This window comes from Tachypleus tridentatus, chromosome 3 (genome assembly GCF_004210375.1).
Source record: "Tachypleus tridentatus isolate NWPU-2018 chromosome 3, ASM421037v1, whole genome shotgun sequence".
Lineage (NCBI taxonomy): Eukaryota > Metazoa > Arthropoda > Merostomata > Xiphosura > Limulidae > Tachypleus > Tachypleus tridentatus.
The window spans coordinates 7,206,146-7,224,262 of record NC_134827.1 but is presented as its reverse complement, the minus strand read 5'-3'; positions in this window follow the sequence as shown (position 1 = coordinate 7,224,262).

The window sequence follows — 18,117 nt, the reverse complement described above, 5'->3', positions numbered from 1 at the left end:
GTTTCTTAAAGGCACTTTCTAGAGCAATCACTGTATGTTATAATTTGGCGTCAAAAATCAAATACAACTTAGCGTTAGTTATTCTTATTCAGGTATATCATGTATCTCCTAAGAGGCAGAAGGATAAATTCATTTCATGATTTTCAATTCCAAGATGTCTGAGGGTTAATCGCAATTTATAAAATATGTTTGCATGTACTAAAACCGTAGCTTAGGGCAACAGCCTACAAGTTTACTATAAATACAATTACTTTTCAACGATAACATGCAATGTTGTCACGGTTTGACTTCTGTCTCCAGAATATGTTATAACTATTTCCGTAGAAGGCTATTCGTATAGGAAGATTATTTACCGAACCATATGATAAAACGTTTCAAAAAAGAAAACATTCAAGGTTCTTGACGAACGAGCTAAGACTATGATTACAAAAGTTTCCAACCCAAAATGCCACTGTGATAAAGTTGTGTGGTACAATGGCTCACAAACTTTCAGCCTCATCTCGAAATTAATGACTGTTTCCATGAGAAAGACAACCAGAGAAATAGGAATCGCAACATTATTGTTACACTTTACACTCGTCTTATCTACTTTTGAAATTTTAATGAGCTTTAATGTCTTTGATCTGCTTCAAAGTCGTCTTAGGAATCCCCGTTGCACTAAACATGCTCACCCTTTCAGTCGTGGGGGCGTTATAATAATACAATCAATCCCACTATTCGTTGGTAAAAGAGTAGCCCAATAGTTGGCGGTGGGTAGCAGTCTTACACTGCTAAATTAGGGACAGCTAGCGCAGATAGTCCTCATGTAGCTATGCGCGAAATTCAAAACAAACAAACAAGGTTTAAAGATAAATACGGCTCGTTATATATTTCTCTACAAGTGGGTTTTCTCGACATCACTGATTAAAGATAAATAGTCTATAATCATGACCATAATAATGAACTTTACAAACAATAAATGAAAATAGTTCTAAGTGCTGGAGGGTAAAAATTATCTTCATTTGTATAAATATAAATAACTCTATTATTTCTTTAAAAATGAAAAACAAAGCTTACAAATCGTTCTTAACACACCAGATGGGCAAATTAATTTTTTTATTACAGCACTCACACTGTTTTCAATTTACATTCAATTATCAAACCAGATCTTTGTATCACACAACTCCAAAGAATTATCCACAGTTACTTCATTAACAGAATTAAGATCATGCCTCGTATACTTGTCCTTTCACTTTCTATCCTCATTAGCTGTAGAAAGATTTTTGTTATTTAAAGTGTTTAGTAAGATCATTGTATAATTTGAACTCATAATTAAAAACAAACAAACAAATGGAAAGTAATCGATAAAACATTGATAACTTTTAGTTTTAGTTCAGTTATTTTCTATTTTCAGGAAAACTCAAATTTTGCAATTAATGAGGTTTTGAGCTAACTTAGCTACTTGTATAAGGTAATATGAATAATGGCATGTTTTCTATATATATAACATCAAATCACTTTAGAGTATTTATGAATATAAGGAATTACAGCTTGAATTAAGAAAGCTTAGATAAGAGATTTGTTAAAGAAATGTGTAATAAGTGCTGCTTCTACTCGAAATTACAAAAAGTGGAATTCAACAGCTGTTCTGTATAAATACTGAAGAGGTGAAAACTTCTATTTCATCACAGTCTATGAAATGAAACATTTTGCAGCGATATGAAATTTAAATTATTTTAAATAAATTTAAACGGTTTTATGCGTGTCATGACCGTCCTAAAGATAAGTAATAAACCATTTATTTATAGAAGCCTGTTAGGTATTTATGTTTACACAAATACTTACTTTAATCTGAAAATGAGTGTTACCACAAAATAATGATTCAATCAATCAAGTTAAAACACTTTTCTACCGTAAGACAAGAAACTAACTTCCAATATCATTCGAAAATTATTCATCTATCCCTTTATTAGACGCAGATACACAGTAACAATATTAAACCGCTTATTGCTTTATTATAAAGAAACAAATATTCTATATGCTAAAAACACAGAAATATTTATGAATGAAGAGGGAATTAATAATACAAAGTAAAGCCCTTGATTCTGAGTTTATGAAATATAATGGTTACTTTATTATGATTGGTGTCTCCAATACATACCTTGTAACTGGAATATATGACAACTGTTATAAACGTATGTTATCCTTAGTGATCAACTTTTAATTGAAAAAAAACCTAGATTTAGGCTATTAGCAAGCCTAATCTACAATTAAGATTAAGTTGTTGAAATTACTTGAATCCTTACCCTATGGACAAGCAATGTTAATAATAACTTTCTTTTTTGTTCATCTTTAGAAACCATCATCTATCTTTGCGAAGTTTTCTTCAAATATTTATGTTTTACAATAAATCCCTTTTCACTAGAATTTCATAATAACACGTTTTAACAAGATAAAACTCTGTGAGAATGGTGTTTCCTGCTCTCACTTGTATTTCTGTTTTTTTATGACTAGACTTATACGAATAAATTTGTGGGAATTACAGTTGATAAATTTTCTTAACAAAGCTATGTTAAAGAGATGCCGCAGACATACACGAATGTTTAGCATATTGTGTGCCATAATACGTCGTCATAAGATCTCTCTTAGTCAATAATTCAAGAAACGTACGATACAGATCGTATTAATATGTCATGACGGCTGTTGTTAAGGTTCATTTAGTGGTTCCTGTCAACCCATTACTTGACACACACTAATGACTGGCATCACTCTTTAAACTTATGAGACATATCAAGACACAAAAGATATGATGATCAGTTTATTGGTAATGTGATTCCCAGCTCATCCATATGGTTTAAGTGTCATATCTGTGACCAGATCAAAACTGTAGTTTAGCAATCGATAGGTAGTTACAGAGAGCTAGTTTCTATAAGATGTGCGTTTTGTTCTATCACACTTTATTTAAAGCGACTGGATGACCTTACAAAGCACTGAACAAAGCATAAACTTTCTACCAGAAATATATAAGAATAGACTTTATATTCAAAAGCTATACACCGTTTGTTGTTGTTTTTTTTTTTTTTTTTTGGGGGGGGTCTGTTCATAGAAAATGTATCAAAAAAAATTATCATTCTGGATTGTTTGTTTGTTTTTTAAATTTCGCACAAAGCTACTCGAGGGCTATCTGTGCTAGCCGTCCCTAATTTAGCAGTGTAAGACTAGAGGGAAGGCAGCTAGTCATCACCACCCACCGCCAACTCTTGCGTTACTCTTTTATCAACGAATAGTGGGATTGACCGTAACATTATAACGCCCCCACGGCTGAAAGGGCGAGCATGTTTGACGCGAAGGAGATACAAACCCACGACCCTCAGATTACGAGTCGCACGCCTTAACACGCTTGGCTATGCCGGGCATCATTCTGGAAGGCATGTAGTTAGATGTACTTTGTAAGTCAATTACAAGGGTGACAACTTAAAGTTGTCCTACTGACAATGTGGTTTAATTAATAGATCCAAATGTCACATAAAGCTCCAGAAACGCATCCTTGGTTTAATTAGAAGATCCAAATGTCACATAAAACTCTAGAAACGCATCCTTGGTTTAATTAGAAGATCTAAATGTCACATAAAACTCTAGACACGCACCATTGGTTTAATTAGAAGATCCAAATATCACATAAAACTCTAGAAATGCATTCTTTCTGGGTGAGCGATTAGTGTTTTCATAGAAACAACACATCTGGAAGTGGCGGTAAATCAACTAAAATGTAAGTGAAGAAAAAATCCTCCAATAGAAAAACCTTAATTAAACAAATAGGTACAACAATTATCTAATTAGATTTAAATGGATAGATGTTTGAAAACAGAGAGAAAAACTGTGAATTTGTAAAAAAAAAAAATATGCGTAAAAATTACACTAAAGATAAACAAATCAGTTTATGTTGTTGTTTTAGCGCAAAGGTGCACCAAAGATTATCTTCATTCTATCCATTGCGTGGAATCTAAACCCGGATTTTAGCGATGTAAGTCAGTAAACTTACCGCCGATCTTCTGGGAGACATCAGTTTATGAATATAATAAACTTACTGTGGGACATCCCAAGTAACTTGTTCAATTCCAAGCCATAATCAATTCAGAGTATGTCACTATTTATGTCATCTTGCTCTTCTATCAAAATTATATGACACAGTAACCTTGAGGGCTTATATCGTGAAATATCGGGGTTTGATACCCGAAGTGAACACAGCGCGGAGATGATCTATTGTGCAGATTTGTGCTGATATATTATACTACTTTTAGGGAGGACGAACAGTGACTGAATAAATACAGAAAGTCTATCTAAACAAATAATTATTTATCGTTTTACTACGTCTTGATGTGTCTAGAGTCCAATAAATGATGACAAAGTTCTGGCATAATTAAATAATATCTGACGGACCATTAAGTCAGTGTGTATGAGGACCAGACGTTCAGCAACACACACACACACAAAATCTAATTTTCACTTAACTGAGTTTATCAAAAAACTTGAGTGTCAGTACGTTAAGAAAACGTCGTAGATAGACATCTCTATCTCATTTGCACGCAAAGTTAATAACAACTAAACTAACACACAGTTAAGTTACATAACTTCGTGCTTGTATTTAAATTGCCACTACAAGAAAACACAGCTGAAGTTGAGTTACACCTGTTCATGCCCTAATGCTTATGTCAATCGATATTTACAGCTGTAACCCCTCGATATCTTGTGCTCAGATTGTTACAAGAACCACATGAAAGCAACAAGCTGAATCAATCTTCCTCATACTTGTACTTTGACTGTTATAACCGTCAAACACAGCACAATCATCATTATGTTACTCATGCATTGTTTTCATTACAGTTGCAATGCCTGCCATGTGTACAAGTTAATTGTTAATGGCAAACAGAAAAATACGTAATGAACACGAAGAAACCCCACGCCATCTCTGGGTAACAAGTCTATGTTACCCAAGGTCTTCAATCATAAACATCAAAGTTGTAATGCCTCATTAGCATCTAATATTACTTATATTTATCATATAAACACAAGACGCTGCCCAAGAAAATTTATTGTGTTTATGCCATAATCTTATTCTTATCTCTAGTTAAGTTCTAACACTGTCATCCCTTAGATTACACTATTTTGAGAGGCATAACTTTTAGGTGGATAATAAAATGAATTGAATACAGGCTTTGTTTGAGTTATTTTCTCAACTGCTGTATTTAATCAATACACTTTGAAACGAAACATAACTTATATTAGATCTTAAGTTAAACATATACGAAAGTGTAGTGACATCGTGTATAAGTTTATGCTTTGTTTTAACACTATGATTATATTGTATTTCAACTTTTCGTATTTTTAGTTCCCATATTTGTTATGGAAACGTTATGAATCTGTTATGGACAAAAATGATCTAATATTTACAGATCTATGTCTACTATTTCGTCTACGCTTTCACTCTCTCGCCTTTTCTATATCCATGAGTATGGAGAGTTTTTTGTGTATACTTTTGTGGCGTGCTTTTGTAAGTCCAACTCCAGTGAATGTTTGTTCTTTGGTCCAATGACAGTGAATGCGTCTTTGTAGCAGTCCTCTGTTTCGAAAATAAAATGCATTATTCAGACCAATATGGTCCAGTTTATTCCTTGAAGTTTAAACAATATGTTACAATTATTTTTGTGTCCAGTACTTATTTTTGACTCGGGTATTCATAATTCTGCCTCAACTTTAAATGATAATACGTAGTGTATATTCAACCTTCTGCCATGCCATGTTAAGTGTATAATAATAAGGGAATCATTTGTGAATTTAAAAAGTATATATATTTTTGTACTATTTGCAACGTGGATCTCATAAAAGACTGAAACAGAAACGAATTATTTATTTCATGACCAGAATTACAGTATTTCGCTTTGTTATAACTGATTAGTTATCAATATTAGTTTTTTCCAAGATCATGTCCAACATAGAAACAATGCAGTATACCTTCTTCCCTTAATTTCATACGCCTTTGCATTTCTTTTGTATCTGATACGTCAATTATTAAATAACTTGCTAAATACACATTGATTACAGATTACAGGTTTTAACTCAGATTGATTACCATTGAATTACTAGAAATTAACGCATCCTTACCTTATCTGAAAGTTATAATGTGCGTAAAGCCTTAGTCTGAAAAGTATATCTTAAAAATTATCTTTGCAGGTAATTACTCACCAGAAATTCGTTTCTCAAAATTTGAGTTGTTAAAAATTGTACAACTAAAATCCGTAGGGGGAGGGGGAGCAGCTAGTTCCTTACCTCTATTTGTAAAGTACTCGTCTAATGTTCGAGAGGTCTCCGGTTCACGACCCTGGCAGGAAGCTTGAAAATATTAAAAAAGGAAAATCATTCAACACTCAGGGTAAAAGGTCAAAAGTGAGTCCGACCTACCTCCCCCAAAGGTTACAACCTAAATATCGACACCGATGATGATTCAACACTAGGAAGAAGAGGAAGCATCAAATCTGACCCTCCCAGATCCCAGTAAAGAGAGAGTAGTACTCAACGTTATTATACGTAATTATGCTTAAGTTCTAGTTTGTTTGTTTTTGAATTTCGCGCAAAACTACACAAGGGCTATCTGCGTTAGTCGTCCCTAATTTAGCAGTGTAAGACTAGTGGGAAGGCAGCTAGTCATCACCACCCACCGCCAACTCTTGGGCTACTCTTTTACCAACAAATAGTGGGATTGACCGTCTCTTTATAACGCCCCCACGGCTGAAAGGGCAAGCATGTTTGGTGCGACGGGGAATCAAACCTGCGAATCTTAGATTACGAGTCAAACGCCCTACCCACATGGCCATGCCTGGCATAGGCCAACCTAACTAGCTAACTTAAGCGAGGTGTAACAGTATGAACTCAAAATTAATTTGTTCGTCATAGACCTGGATCGTCGACAAAATATTCAGTTTTAGACCGGATATAAGATCAGTATTGCCTGAAAATTTGTGAACCCTTGTATATAAACCATAATTTGTAATAACTATTAGTAATAACCGTTATTATAAATTGTATTGTGTTTTTTTGTATATTAAAATATGTTTGTGTTAAAAAAAGAAAATTGTGTGTATCTATTCAAGATTAGAAACTGCTTACGCAGATAGATCTAGCATATCTTGTACGAATATCTGAAATAAGCGTGGGCCAGGTGGTTAAGACACTCGACTCATAATCTGAAGGTCACAGGCTCGAATCCCCGTCACCTTGTTCCGTACAATATCGGTATAAAATATGTACAATCTTGGCCAACATGTTGCATAGTCCTATATTGATGATGCCCGGCATGGCCAAGCGTGTTAAGGCGTGCGACTCGTAATATGAGATTCGCGGGTTCGAATCCCTGTCGCACCAGACATGCTCGCCCTTTCAGCCGTGGGGGCGTTATAAAGTGACGTTCAATCCCACTATTCGTTGGTAAAAGAGTAGCTCAAGAGTTGGCGGTGGGTAGTGATGACTAGCTGCCTTCCCTCTAGTCTTACACTACTAAATTAGGGACGGTTAGCGGAAGCTCGTGTAGCTTTGCACGAAAATTCAAAACAAACCATAAAACACAAACGTAAATATCATAACATTAATACCTATTAACAGTTAATTAGCTTCTAAATTCAAATTCAGATTAACAGTTATTTGAAATATTAATACGTAACATACGAAATATAATAAATAATAATACATAACACCAGAAACTAAAAGTACAAAAATTTATAGGCTGACTAAATAACAATAAGAATGACAAAGTAACCCTCTCTCGTAACTAAATGAATATATATGGTTAGGGAGAAAAACTAAGAAACGTAACAAATTATGAAATTAGAGATATTGAAGTTTATAACTTTAAGGAAAAATTCATACTTTTATTTCAAAAAACTATTTTGTTCTAAGACAGACGAGCACAAAATTCTGAAAATAAAATATTTTACCTGCTACAAAGTTCACAGTGAAAAGTATATTTTAAACCTTTTTTTAAATATTTGATATCAAACATGAGCGTCCGTATTTTGAAGAATCCAAATATATGTGATTTCGCAGAATTTATCGCAAAAGACGACCCTGTACTCTCGAAATTTCAAGCATTATTATTATTGTGAATACAACCAACAATAATTGTTACAAAATAGAGATAATAAGCTTATTGCATTGTTAAGCATTGCATTATATAATAATATTTAAACTACACTTTTTCTACTGCGTGCATTGGTTTGAACAAAATACTTTGTCGGCAGTGGATATAGTTTTTATCATTATACACCCTTAGACTTACCAGTGATTTAAAATGCTTTGTACATTCTTGTCAAAAAACGCTCTCCCCCAGTGGTACAGCGGCATATCTTCGGGCTTCTAACACCAGAAACCAGGTTTTGATACCCGTCGTGAGCAGAGCACAAATAACCCATTGTTACTTTTATGGTCAGTTACGAACAATCCCTGAAAACAAACACCTTATGGGTCAAGTAAAGAATGTAGTATTTACAAATACAGTAAGCCTAATGTAAAAATAATTTATTTTTATTTTTTGTCTCATGTGTATATAATAAATGATATTAACTTACAATTAGAGCAAGCTGCCTAATTACAGAGAAACTAAAAACCAACTTTGTAGTGAGAACAGCTAACTGAATACAATTTTCCTACGTTCTTATAAGGATTTAAAATGCGTTTTTTATTCAGTTAATTGACCTTGCTGTTAACAATATCAGGTTGATACTGAACTAAATTGCAAAACAGATGGTAATAATTCATTGGTTTTTGAACTAAGATTTCTAATTTCACCACAGTTTTTCTCTCTCTCTCTCTCACACACACACATAAATCATCAAAACTTTTAGATTATTTCATGTGTATATGAATAATATTAGCATGTGAATATAATAAACTGTTTTCAAAAAGTTTGGTTTTATTACCATCACATACCTGAAATCTCACGCTATCTCCCAGCCGTGGGGTGTATATACGAAAATCGTTGGTAAAGAGTACAAGAGAGACTCTTCACTATAAATAATAGCCCCAAGCTTTGTGCGAAATTCCCAAACAAACAAAACAAATTTACCATCAATACTGAAATGAATACGAAAATAGACTCTTCAATTAATATCCAAGTTTTTAACACGAATGAATTAGAATTATTCCAAATTTTAACAGCTGCATTTTTGAATTCCTTAAACGTCAGGGAAAACCAGTTATTAAGTTCAGGAATTCGATGAGTTTCGGTCTTGATGCGCTTCTGTTTATATTCAAAATAGTTTAGTACGGATTTATTTGTAATTAAGTACAAAGCTATACAATGGGATTTCGGTGCTCTGCCCACCATGGGTATCGAAACCCGATTTCTAGCGTTGTAAGTCCGCAGACATGACGTTGTGCCACTGGAGGACTTTAGTCGAAATTACTAGAAGTGTATCTACAATAAGCTAGTTAAAGATACTTTTAAAATGTTACCTAAGGAAAGTCATTACAGTGTATCTTTTTTTCCGGATTCACACTGTAATTCAATACATCATTGTTGGAATTAAAGAATCGTTTATTTTAGTAGAATAACAGTCAATACAGACGAGTTTTAAGGTTGAAAAACGCATTATATGTGGAACTGTTGGTTTACACCCATAGCATATATTAATTACAAACAACCACTTCATTGTCACTGCATCAGTTTCCTTCAACGCTATTCAGGTATGTATTAGATACCATGTTTGTTTGTGTTTGATTTTCACAAATAAATCTGTTATAAAATATTGTTTGAAATACCAGATTTTATTATTAATGACGTGGGTTCAGCCTCTTGACGTGAGCTACTGTTCTTCATATTGGAGGTTACAAATAAACTGGTTTAACATTCATGAAATCACGATGAGATCAATTCAGATGATTCCTGATCACCAGTTTACCATTATTTCTGAAATTATTTTTTACCTGTAAATCAACATTTGAAAACCTTATCTCTGTAGTTTTGACTTTCCAGTAAAATAAACTTATATTTCTGAATATTTCTCAAACATTTCCTGCACTTTCCTTAAATAATAGACTTAATCATTACAGATTGCCATTATCTTTTGTGCTATTAAACATAAGGCCTTAGCAGTATAATCGCTCGTGCTCTCTCAAACAGAGAGTGTATCTATTCTCTATGGTTTTAAAAACAAAGTTACAAAATATTACGTATTTTGCAATTGTGTTCACGGTTTATTTTTGTTTTATCGAGGTTAATGGATTTTATTTGGTGCTGTCTGACGATATGACATTGTTTTGTAATTTGTTTGATAGTAAAGTTGCAGGTCATCGTTCCTGAAGGTCATAACTAAAATAATGTTAAAAAACAACAACCACAAAATTTTATTTTATTCATAGCATAACACGAATGTTGTATCGTTATTTCCCAATAGGTGTTTATATAATAAGGCTCAATGGCTGCAGGTTGAAGAGGATGCTCAGATCACGGGTTTTGATAGCTTTGTCTGATGAGGCTGCGCCAAATGTAATGGCTGGCGTCTGGTGATTGTGAATGATGTCGATATTATCGCCAGTTGTATAGGCAACCAGTTTTTGTAATCGTTTTCAGCTTTCTAACGTATGACCTTCCCTACTTTTATTGTCACTAACTCTTCTCTGTGTACAGTAAGAAATAAGTGAGGAAACAAAACAGACTTTCTAGTTTGATGTATCGCTCACTGAAACAGCCTAAAGCTACTGAAGCTAAAGAGTACAAAAGTTTAAAATTCCACAAAACATATTTACATCCCACACGAGAGTTGTATTCTCACAAAATTCAATATTTAACTTTAACCATCAAGAGCAAGGGTCTTTTTTTTTAGGAGGGTACTTATTTATCATGCTTATGTTTTATAAAGTTGTGTATGTTCACTTTTTATAAGATAATTTTAACTTTGTTACAGCAATTAACGAGAACAACCTATAGAAATTGTAATAATTCAAAAGTGGGTAAATGTAAAAACCCTGACTTTGTGGATACTTACCATCCGGCCGTCAGCACGTGGGTGGCCTTATTTCCATTGCAGTAGTTGGTAACTTAAGCTTAGCTAGTAGTGAAAGACTTGTCTTCACTGAAAGGCAAAAGTGAAAAGTCATTCTTTCTTACTTCTTTCCCCTCCAGTAGGAAAAAGAAAGAGTTCATTGTGAATAAACAGAATTATGGTCAAGTGAAGTGACTGGGGAATGTCCATCAAATAATGTCGTGAATATTGTAAGTTATAAGAAAACCTCTGTACGGACAAGCAAAACAATTGAATCCTTTCAGTTCAACCATTAAGTCTTAGAAGGACTTCGTCGTTCGGAACTTTACAAACAGTAATAAGCCGCAGGAAGCTTGTTTCGGTTTCCTATATCAAACAGCTAAAAGTTTCTTGAATTTATCAAATCTGTCAAATAAGACGAAATAAAACACTGTAGCTCCTATTTCAGTTTCCGAGCTAATATTGTACAAAAGAAGCCTTGACTCCGATCATAAACAGAAACAAAACACGAATAAATCACTATAAAGACAAATATTTAGAATTTACATTTAAATTTTACATTTACATTTAGTGTAGAATTTACACTAAAGCTTCTTTAAAATATTTTTTTCTAAATAAAATAAAATAATTAGCAGTGTCCAATTGTGATAATGTTCGCGAGTCATAAAGTATATCAATAAACAAACATACAATATACGGTATAAATAACTATAGACATATAATGAAATGTTTAAAATCATATAATGGATTGTTTTGTTTTTTAATTTCTAAAACTTTTGTGCATAAATTTACTTTCCAATCAAATTAAAAACTGTAATACTGAAGAATTTGTTTTCAAAATTATAACAATGCAGTAAGATTCTATTTTAAGAGTATAAAATTGAGTAAAGTGGAATATATGTTTGTATTTGAATACTGCTAATAAAATAACCAGCTTTTTTTCTTTATTTATCAAGTAATTTATCTATTTTATCACATTACTCTTATTTTTTTCTCTCTTCATCAACAATTTTATATTCTCTTTGATGGCAGTGATTCGTAGTAGGGTTAGAAATGTTGATTTGCCGCTTGTGTAACAAGACAAATTAATGAAAAGTCCATGTGCCTCTTCTTAAAGAAAAATCCAAAATCTATTCTGAACTGCAAAACGTTAAAAACCATTATTTCAGTAACATGCACCCTCTTAAATCTACGTTACATAAAACTGAAGTTAGTTACTGATTAGTTAATCGGTAAGGTAAAATATGTTTAATCACACTTTACTTATGCCTCAAAAATGAGGTAGTAATTTCCAATATTACTATATATATATATATAGAGAGAGAGATAAAGATTGGCCAATTTTATGCTATACAAAGAGTTATACTGTAAGGCTCCTTGAAACATCACTTCATACACTATAAAAAATCCCAAGAAAAAAACTAATAAATCACCTCCCATGTAGTTGGAATATTTCAGTGATAGCATTAACCTAATTGCCCGGCATGGCCACGTGGTTAAGGCACTCGACCTATAATCTGAGGGTGGCGGGTTCGAATCCCCGTCATACCAAACATGCTCGCCCTTTCAGCCGTAGGGGTGTTACATGTTACGGTCAATCCCACTATTCGTTGGTAAAAGAGTAGCCCAAGAGTTGGTGGTGGGTGGTGACGACTAGCTGCCTTCCCTCTAGTCTTACACTGCTAAATTAGGGACAGCTAGCGCAGATAGCCCTCGAGTAGCTTTGCGCGAAATTCAAACATCAAGAGTGCGACCAATCTAAATGTGGCTATATGAATGACATTATCCTGATTTTATGCCACATAAAATTATTTTAGAATCAGTCTTCTTCTGTTATTTAACTATTTTGCTCTGCAAATTCACTCAAACGTATTTTTTTCTTTCTTAATTCATAAGTTAAAATTTAAAATAAACATATATATTCAAAATTTGCAAAGGACAATTATTATGACATACGTGATACGTTAGGAACATATGAATTATTACTTTATATGTATAACATAAAATACACCGAACAGATGACATACAGTGCTAATAAATATCTTATGATGATTTTGCTAAACACCAAGTTTAAAAGATATGGTACAGATATCACCGATAATACCTCCTGTGAACGTCATTATTACTTTATAATGTTACCTCTGGTAATTGAATTTGTTTAACCGATATACTCAGTGTGACAAACAAACCAGGACAGTGTTTTTAAAATGTGTTTTAATGCTGGAAGAAAGATCCAGCAGATGAGGTACGTGCCAAGCTGAGATACGTCAGCAAAAGTGCCAGCAGGAATAGCAATCAGTTAAGTGTGGTTTTTCGAGTTTCGAAATCATCACTAGCAGCCAGGTGTCATAGTACTGGAAGGCAGCAAGCCATTAACTACTGTTCAGGACATGTCACAACGACAAGACCTCTTAAGAAATACAGCTGGAATTATTATGGTTTTTGAGAGCCAGGGGAAAACAGCTAGAGTTCTCTTCAAGTCTAAACATAATGTTGTGACTCTGGGTTTCGTTTCAGACTGACAGTACTAGGCGTACTAAAGTCTGGAGTAAAACGCTATTCACATATCAGTTGATATAATGCTATGCTTCGATAATAGCTAGGCATTCACTTCGAAATCAGCACGAGAAATGGAGATATTGAATGAGCAAAACAGTTTGTACAGTGGCTCTATCTTATCCTGGAAAGGCACTAAACTAACAGCATACACTGGTTTGTAGCTGATTCAGAATAGCAACCTTATAAAACCAAGATTCAAACAAAATGTCTGGATGTATTTTTTTTAAAGCCGTACTCTCGTGTTTAGAGTCCAGACTATATAATGGTAATCCAAAGTATTTTAGTAAAGCGGGTGACTCGACAATATTTGGAGACAGATGATCAGACGAACAGTTTGTTCAGGTGTTTTTGTTGTTGTTTTAAACTTATCTTCATTGTACATACTTTGGACACTTTTCAGGATGTGGTAAACAGCAACAGTGTAATATATTAGTGGCATATTATTTCGTAATAGCGCTTTAACAAAATGGTTAACACGATATATTAAAGAGGTCAGTAGGTGTACGATATTAGAACTTCAAAGAATGAAGTTTTGATTTTTTTAATTCTTTATTTCTTTAGGCACGATTTGTGTGTGTGAAACCATTGGAAAATGGAGGACAAACACTTGTTTTCTTTGTTATATTTCTTTTGATTCATTAATGGGCCTTGAAAGGCATTAATAACTTTGTAACATAAAATATACAAAAATACCTAACACAATAACATATTTTATACAATTATGCCAAATCACAAAATTTATTCTTCAAGAATATTTCAGTACTGTGCATTGAAACTCTTTCTGACTTTACAAGCAATAAAAAGTTTTGTTTGAAAAACTATACCATTAACAGTACATAAAAGTAAAATTTGAACACACATTAAGATGGGCAATTAAGACTAAGTACAAAGCTTTTAATCGATCTACTAATCAGACATTAATCACTGTGCATGTGATTAAATACGTAGAGCAAAATGAATGGACTCTTAAAACTAGTGTGTGATTGCTTATGTTCAAACTACATATGTTTTCGTAAAAGTTTCTTTTTTCCTATATGTTTTCAAGATTACTTACTTTTTAATAAATAAAGAATCCTTCTCAAACGAGATAAAAGAAGTGTTTTCAGTTTTTTATTATAACGTACTAAACTGGAATAACACTCCAGAAATAGATATTTGAAGAGTATATATATTTAGTTTCTTTAAAGGCATATTTCAAGGTCTGATTTTGCTTTCCTTATCTCTACATCCTTCACATATACAACATATTCCAAAGTTTTCCGAACACTGAAGACAAGTCACTAACAAAGACACTTAAAACCTCTACGTATCTTAAAACCACCTGACAATTCTGTTTTTGTAGTTTAGTTTATGTCCCCGAAAATCGAGCATAATTAGTAGTACATGGCACGCTTGTCTTTCTTATTGTAATGCTTTGTGTCACATACGCAGGTTTGTTAGGTATGCATCCAGTTATGAAAATTATACCAAAATCTTATCAACAGCGATAATAATAATATTTATGTTTTTTTCTCTCTCCGGTCCTCATTATTATTACGTTTTCAAAATCCCAAGTAAGCATTTTCCGTGTCTCGTGAGAATGATACATATTCCAATGGTAAGCAAAATCAAATTTCGTGAGACTGTGAACAATTTAGAGCCTAAAATTTACAGCAACCTTGTTTGTATATAAACATTAAAAGGAGCTAGTCTGTTTTAATGGAAGAACTTCGTGCGGGACACTCCCAGCTTACTGGTGTTATGTTGTACGGAATGTCCATATACGAGAAAGATTTAAAGTTCTGGAGGCTTTAACTGAAATATTTCTCTTTATTACAGCAAGCCAGACTTCGTTTTCATTTCTAACCTTTAACCATCGTAAAAAGAAAAAAACAATTTTGTAAGAACAGAGTTGTTATACTCTAAACGTGCCTACTATTACATATTTTGAAATTATCATAAAAATTGTCACTTCAGTGAATGCTAGTTACCAGCATTTTACCAAACCGCTTTCGTACTGCATACAGATACCGATTGGTATAAAAAGGCACTGCTCACGTAAAGTTGAACGAACGATATGCCTAATTTACATTTGCCAATATATTATTTACCCTATATGGGCAAATGGCCTAACGTTAAAACTGATGTTTAAAAAGCGCCATCTATCATTCAAGAAATATGTGCAAGTTTTTTTCGTTATAAAATTATAGAAGATGTAATCACAACTTTAAATTACGAGTATATTTCCGTGATTAATTTACGTAAGAGAAGAATAATTGATTTTCAGTTCGTTTTTTCAAGGAAATAAATCAACTCTTTATCTTCTGGATGACGTATGCTATTTGTTCTTGAAAAATAGAACACCAGTCTAAAAATCAAACCAATACAGCCGGTTCTGTCGTTGTGTGATCTCACGAGATTGTTCGTTCATCTCCAAAACAACTTTTGATAAATATGTATATATATTGAAAAGCAAATTACAAACCGTTATTTGTAAATTCGGGTTATGAATCTACTTGAGAATAGAAGTCTTTCCGCTATAGACCTACACGTAAACTTAATTAACATTGCTTATAAAAACCTCATGAAGTTGTCTTAATTAGGTTTACATGCTTAACTTGGTCTACATTAGACTATACCCGATAAACTAAATCAAGCAATGTAATGTTGGCATGACATAAGAAAAATGTGTGAAATCTCCATCTTTTCAAGGTAGCATGTTGTCAAACCTAGCCACAATACCGAGGGAATCTTTTCCTTCAACTCATTACTGAATTGCATCCCGCTAGTACAGTGGTAAGTTTCCGGATTTACAACGCTAAAATCATGGGTTCGATTCCCCTCGGTGGGCTCAGCAGATAGCCCGATGTGGCTTTGCTATAAGAAAACACACACACATACATGCATTACTGAATTACAGCATGGAATAACGCATGTACATTTGTTCATTATACGTCCATAGACGTAAAGAACAAATTTTTTAAGTATTTTATGACTGGAGAATTAACAAAACTTAAACATTACAAGCTGTTTTCAGGAGATACACATGCACATCTATAAAAAAGTCATTAAGACAGAACAGTAACGCCGAGACGCTATATGAACCAGGACTGTGCAAAAATGTTTCGAAGATAACGTACAACAAACTGTATATACAGAATTACTTTTATGCGTTGAGTGATGCAGCATCCACATCTGCTTTTAATTTGAATGTTTATTTTATAACATATTTAAAGCTTGTAAACGGAGGTGAAAATTTCGAAAAACAGTAAAATTTGTGCGTTTTCGTTATTTTTTTATTTCGCGCAAAACTACTCGAGAACTAGCCATCACCACACACCGCCAACTCTTCGGCTACTCTTTTACCAACGAATAGTGAGATTGACAATCACATTATAACGTCCCAAGGCTGAAGGGCGAGCACGTTTGGTGTGAACCCGCGACCCGAAACATTAAATAAATCACTAAACCAAAACGTATTTATAAATTTGATTCCTAATGAAGTGGGAATAAATAACTGAAAACGCTTTCCTACATTTTCAGTTCTTTTAAGAGCGTTTATTTTTTACCTTCTGCTCTTTTATCTCACTGGATCGATTTTGCTCTTACGATACTTATTTTAAACGCTGTTACTCATCAAAACATTGATATGGCATTTTTATAATAATATTTTTGTTGGACTTTACTTTTATTTAAAACTACACACCTGTATGCCATATAATAATATTACGTTTGCGCTTATCGCTAAATATTTGACAATTTAACTGTTATTCCTTTGTTCTCTGTATTTACATACACATCTGAACATTATTCAGAGTATTTCTTAAAAATATGAAAATACAACTACTCCAGTATGTTGAAAGCAAATAATAAACACGATTATACAAGTTACAACTTCGTTACAACTGACTACTTTATGATTTCTTGGATGTTATAGTTTTACTAAAGAGTGAATATTAGGTGCTGCTTATACAGGTATATATGGCCTGGTGGGTAGGACGTTCAACTCGCAAACCTGTTTTTGTTTGTGATTAAGCACAAAGCTATACAAAGGGCATTTCTGCTCTGCCCTCTCGGGTATCGAAACCCGGTTTCTAGCGGTGTAAGTCCGCAGAAATATCACTTCGCCAATGGAGGGGTCAAAAAATGGAACTCTGTCACTAGACATGGTCGCCCTTTCTGTTCTGTGGACGTTATAACGTAACAGTGAATTCCATTATTCGTTTGTGAATAGCAGCCCAAGAGTTAGCAGTGATTGATATTCACTAGCTGTCTTTTCTTTTTCGATAGTCCCCCGCTGGGACAGCGGTAAGCCTACAAATTTACAACGCTAAAATCAGGAGTACGATTTCTCTCGGTAGACACAGCAGATAGCCCGATGTGGCTTTGCTATAACAAAAACACTTCTTTGTCTATAAACTCGAAACTAAGAACGACTCTCACAGACAACTCTCGATTAGCTTTTGCATGAAATACAATAAAAAACAAATAAACGCTTTTAAAATGTACACTTTTTTCTTTTTTATATATAGAACGTTTTCTTTTCTTTTTTTATTCTTAAGTTTTT